At 35.1% G+C, this 5,245-nt stretch overlaps 1 long non-coding RNA gene across 2 annotated transcripts in view; it reads right to left on the reverse strand.

Annotated features, from left to right (window-relative positions):
* Positions 1-3,729, reverse strand: part of LOC116094412 — a 16,394-nt gene extending 12,665 nt beyond the window's left edge. Inside the window, exon 1 of one of the 2 annotated variants that reach the window (XR_004120095.1) lies at positions 3,682-3,729. This is a non-coding gene — a long non-coding RNA (uncharacterized LOC116094412). The remainder of the gene's footprint in view (positions 1-3,681) is intronic. The other variant, XR_004120096.1, reaches the window with a different exon arrangement.
* Between the last annotated feature and the right edge of the window lie 1,516 nt (positions 3,730-5,245).

A 5,245-nucleotide genomic window follows, 5' to 3' on the forward strand; every position in this document is an offset into this window, starting at 1 on the left:
GAGAGAGAGAGAGAGAAAGAGAAAGAGAATGTCTATTTTTCTATTTGGACAATAGACACCCAGTGAAGTAAAAATTATTTCATAGTGGTATGGACCATGTAAGGAATTCAAAGAATCAAAATAAACACATTTTCAGGTCTTTTAATTAATTTATTCACGTATGTAAACTGCTTGAGACTACTGTTTGTATTATCAAAATAACTGACAGTTTTGAACATGACATAGGTGTAAGTTGTTATTTTATTCATTTTGTAAGGTTAAACTTTATCACAGCTCCTAGAAAAACAAAGAAACAAACAAACAAAGAGCAGCTACCATCTGTACTATGAAGATGAGAAAAGAGGCAGTAAATGGCCTGGGTTCTCACCTTGTATCATATAAGTAGTAAATGTTGTGGCTTTCAGTTAAACTCACATGGAGTGTGTGGTTGATTAAATAAAAATAGCCCTCAAAGGATCATATATTTAGATGCTTAGCCAACAATTACTAACAGTATTTAAAAGGATTAGGAAGTGTGGCCTAGTTGAAGGAAGTGTGTCACTGGGGGTGGGCTTTGAGGTTTCAAAAGCTAGAGTTTCTTCTTACTGCCTGTGGATCCAGACATATAACTTTCAGGTAATTCTTAAGTACCATGCCTACCTGCATGCAGCCATTCTTAACACCAAGATGATAACAGATTAAATCTCTGCAACCATACAAAACCTTCCATTAAAGCACTTTATATTTATATTTATAAAATTTTTAAAGGATTATTGTAAGAGTCCCTATAGTCATGGTGTCTCTTCACAGCAAGTGAACACTGAGTAAGAGAGAAGTTGATACCAGAAGTGGGGTATTCTGTGATACACATGACATGCTGTTTGTGAGGAATATGAAAGACTTTAGGACTTTGGAACAGAAATAGTTTTGGCTAGTATTTCCTGTAGTCATGGAGTCTCACAGCAGTAAAACCCTTACCAAAACACAATACTGTGTGTTTAATGACTACAGTTAGGTGTTCTAACAAATTCCTTCTACACTTGCTTCAAAAAAAAATAGAATATATAAGAAATAACTGAGAAGATTAAAGATTTATACAATAAAAACTATAAACTGAGGTTAAAGAGATTGCTCAATGTTTAAGATCACTGGCTGCTCTTCCAGAGGAACTGGCTTCAATTCCCAGCACCATCATGGCAGCTTACAATTGTCAGTAATTCCAGATTCCAGGGGAAACTGACACCTTCACACTAATACATATATAAAATAAAATTAAAAATATATAAAATACTATAAATTATTGCTAAAATAAAGAAGACAAATAACTGGAAAATATCCATTGATGATGGACTGGAAGACTTTCTATTTCTAAAATATCTGCTCCTCTTAGTAACCTAAGGCTCACTTCATTATGTCTTCAGATTCAAGGAAAAAAATTCAAAATCCAATCCTGTAATTTCCTCTATAGCAAAAGAACTTATTGCAAAGTTCACATGACAAAACTGGGAGTACTGTGTGTGGAAATAACCTGAGAGTTAGGAATCTAGCATGTTCCAGTGGGCACTCCAACTCATCATTCACACAGAGGTCCTTGTTAAAATAAGTAGGACCCGAAACATAAACAAAAGTGCTGAATCTGAGAAAGTGTCGGATAGTGATGCTGGAATAGGAAGTGATTGGAAGTGGGTGTGGAAAGAGTCACAACCTAGTATTTCTATGTAGGAAATTTCCAGGTACCAATATATAAAGTAGACCTATACCACTCAGTTAAAAACTGTTTAATGATGTAATAATCAAGACAGTGTGGCACTGGCATGCAGACTTGTAGACCAATGGACTAAAATAGGAAGCCAAGAATTAAATTCTCAACTACAGAAACATGTAAGTTTTGGCAAGATGGTCCAGTTGGATTGAGAAAGGAGTCTTTTCAACAGATTGGACTAGGAAAGGAGCATTGCTAATGCAAACCAATGGAGTTAGAACACTCTTCCCCAATTTCAAAAGTTGCTGGATTTCATATTTAGAATATCTCCTAAAATCCTTCTATTAAAGTTTTAGTCCCTAAATTGGTGCTTTAAATTTGACTTTGTTGTACTTAGAAATTGGGATCTACTGGGTCATGTTGGGATCTACTGGGTATTGGGATCTACTGGGTCGCGTTGGGATCTACTGCGTAGTGTTGGGATCTACGGGGTAGTGTTGGGATCTACTGGGTCGTGTTGGGATCTACTGGGTAGTGTTGGGATCTACTGGGTCGTGTTGGGATCTACTGGGTAGTGTTGGGATCTACTGGGTAGTGTTGGGATCTACTGGGTAGTGTCGGGTAATTGAGGAATCTTGCCTCAGTCTGTAAGGACATTGTCCGTTTATTTCTCTCTCTGTGGCCATGGTAGGACAATCATTTTATACCACACATCTGGACTCTCCACAACCAAAGAAAGAAAGTCATGCAGTTAAACCTTCAAAACTATAAGCCAAAATAAACTAACTAGTTTTCTTTCTTTCTTTCTTTCTTTCTTTCTTTCTTTCTTTCTTTCTTCTTTTCTTCTTTCTTTCTCTCTTTCTCTTAACTTTTATCTGTACCAATGAGGTTATTTTTATTCAAATCCATTTCCAAAGTTTTATGAAGCTATAATTAGAAAGTTAAAACTACATATCTGAGTGTATGTATGTACATATATACATTATACTATTGTTAATATTGAAGAACCAAAAGTTAAAAAAAATGAAATGTTAAGAAATCAAAGACTCTATCAAGGGTAGCTACTTTCAAGTTTACAACAGAATCTAAGCACCATGTCATAATCCATTCATCTTGTCTGAATACATACATAATAACTGATCACACTTATAAACTCACTCAGATAGATGAAAATATACTAATTTTGGAGGCTAAATTTTGACAAAGACACTAGAATAGTGATTTATACCAAAAGTTTACAACTAAATAACTTTTCAGTAAAACTTCTGACATTTAATTTAACTCAGGTATTTTTTTCACTTCTCTGCACCTACAATCTGTAGGGAACCTGAAATGTTTTCTTTTTTTTCTTAATTTTTTTATTATTAAAATGCATTTTATACTTCAAACATATTAATAATATTGAATATTTTGAGGATCAAATATACAAAAATTTAGTTCAACTTTTATATTCATATCCTTTCATACCCTAAAATAATCATTAATGAATATTTAATACTATCCATAGCTGAGGATCCTATATCTAATGTTGAATACTAAATTGTTTCAAAATATACAAAATATTCTAACTTTTTCTCTTTTTAAGTCATTTTAAATCCTGTGTTTTAATATATAGTAATGGAAATTTAAATAAATTTTAAAAAGTTATTGCACAAAATACCAATGTATAGTCAACTGATCTCGTGGTGCCAACTGACAGACAAAATGTAGACCAAGCATATTTTGAATATTATTGAGCCTCAATAATGAAAGAAATTCTGCCACATACTTCCACATGGATGAACAAGGGGCTATGTATTTCAATTAGTCACTCAAAGACAAACACCATAATCTGAATACATAGCCTGAAGACATAGTCACACCATAAAACAGCATGCTAAAGACTGCTCCCCAGGTGCTGGGATTAGGGGTGGTGGTATGGGAATTCAATATTTCCATGAGCATAAATTTACTTTTTGGCTCTAGGAAATAAAATATTTAGATACTGGAAGATGACTCACCAGATAAACAGTTGCCACGCAAACATGAGGACTAGAGTTTGGATTTTCAGAACTATGTAGAATCTGAAAGGTTCTGTAGATGACCTGTGATTCTAGCACTCATGGAACAGAGACCATGTTTTCCATGGCCAGTGGTTGGCTAGCCTGTCAGGACTGGAGAGCTTCAGGTTTACTGAGAGACACCTGCCTCAATAAATAACATGGAAGGTGATAGAGAAAGACACTGGGTGCCAATCTCTGGCCTCCAGAGAAAAGTTCCCACATATACCCACATGTTAGTGTACATGTGCTCATGCACACACATGCACACACACATACACACAGGGACAACACATAGACAACACAGATGCACACACAATTTACTTGGAGATAGATTGTCAACACTAATGGTTGCATGTTATAATTTTATTAAATACCACCATATAGTACACTTAAAATGGTGAAAATTCGTGTTATTACTACAATTTAAAAGTAAGTTTTTGAAATGGAGGGAAGGGAGTAGTCCTTTTTTTTTTTTTTTTTTTTTTTTTTTTTTTTTTTTTTTTTTGGTTTTTCGAGGCAGGGTTTCTCTGTGTAGCCCGGGCTGTCCTGGAACTCACTCTGTAGACCAGGCTACCCTCGAACTCAGAAATCCACCTGCCTCTGCCTCCCAAGTGCTGGGATCAAAGGCATGCGCCACCACCGCCCGGCGGGAGTAGTCTTAACAGCATACAACACTTGATTATCAAATCCTCCAGTGTCCACTATTGTGCTGTCCCCAAGTGAGAAAACCATAGTGATGCTTGTAGAACACTATGTGTGAATATGTAACTATGAAAAAATGTAATACTGACTGAGGGGTCAGCAGAAACTTCCTTCAGACTCCTCACATGTGTGAATAATGCAGTGTGATATGATCAAAATGTAACACAATGCCATTGTTATTTAAATGCTTGTGAATGCAGGCATAGTCTGAGAGACATTCACAATTATATTGCATATTACTGAAAGATCCAAACAGAGTTCTGATTTCTCCAGAGTAAAAGCTTATCAACATACATAAATTAATACAGAGATCAAACAGCAAGCAGGTTGACTAGATCCAGTGTGGGAAGAAAGCTGTACACTGTGCTAGAGATGAAACGACCATTGAGCATTAGAGGTTGTGTGTGTTTGAGCTGAATGGTAGGGTCTTGGGTATTGTTGATTGCAAAGAGCATGGTAATAAAGCGAACCAAAGCAAGGGGCTGCTGAACAATAACTGTTGGCTCTTTGTAGTAACCAATACTACCCATCCAATCTGATTTGCAGAATATGATAGCTGCCTGAAAAGAAACCTTCAAGAATATTGACATATAAATTCCAAATTATACTGGATAATAAGACAACATTGATTTAAAAAAATACATAATTACATTGCATGATCTTAGAATAATCTTATATTTTAAATGATGAAATAAATCCAATCCACATAGTTAAACTTTTGTTCTCCATGTAGACATAATTTGGGTATTTGGTGTATAGCCTTGTAAATTTAGCATTTTGAGTCTATAATTTGCTATTTAAATTTGCAAAGAAAAGGATT

The sequence above is a fragment of the Mastomys coucha genome, unplaced genomic scaffold (assembly GCF_008632895.1).
Source record: "Mastomys coucha isolate ucsf_1 unplaced genomic scaffold, UCSF_Mcou_1 pScaffold16, whole genome shotgun sequence".
NCBI lineage: Eukaryota > Metazoa > Chordata > Mammalia > Rodentia > Muridae > Mastomys > Mastomys coucha.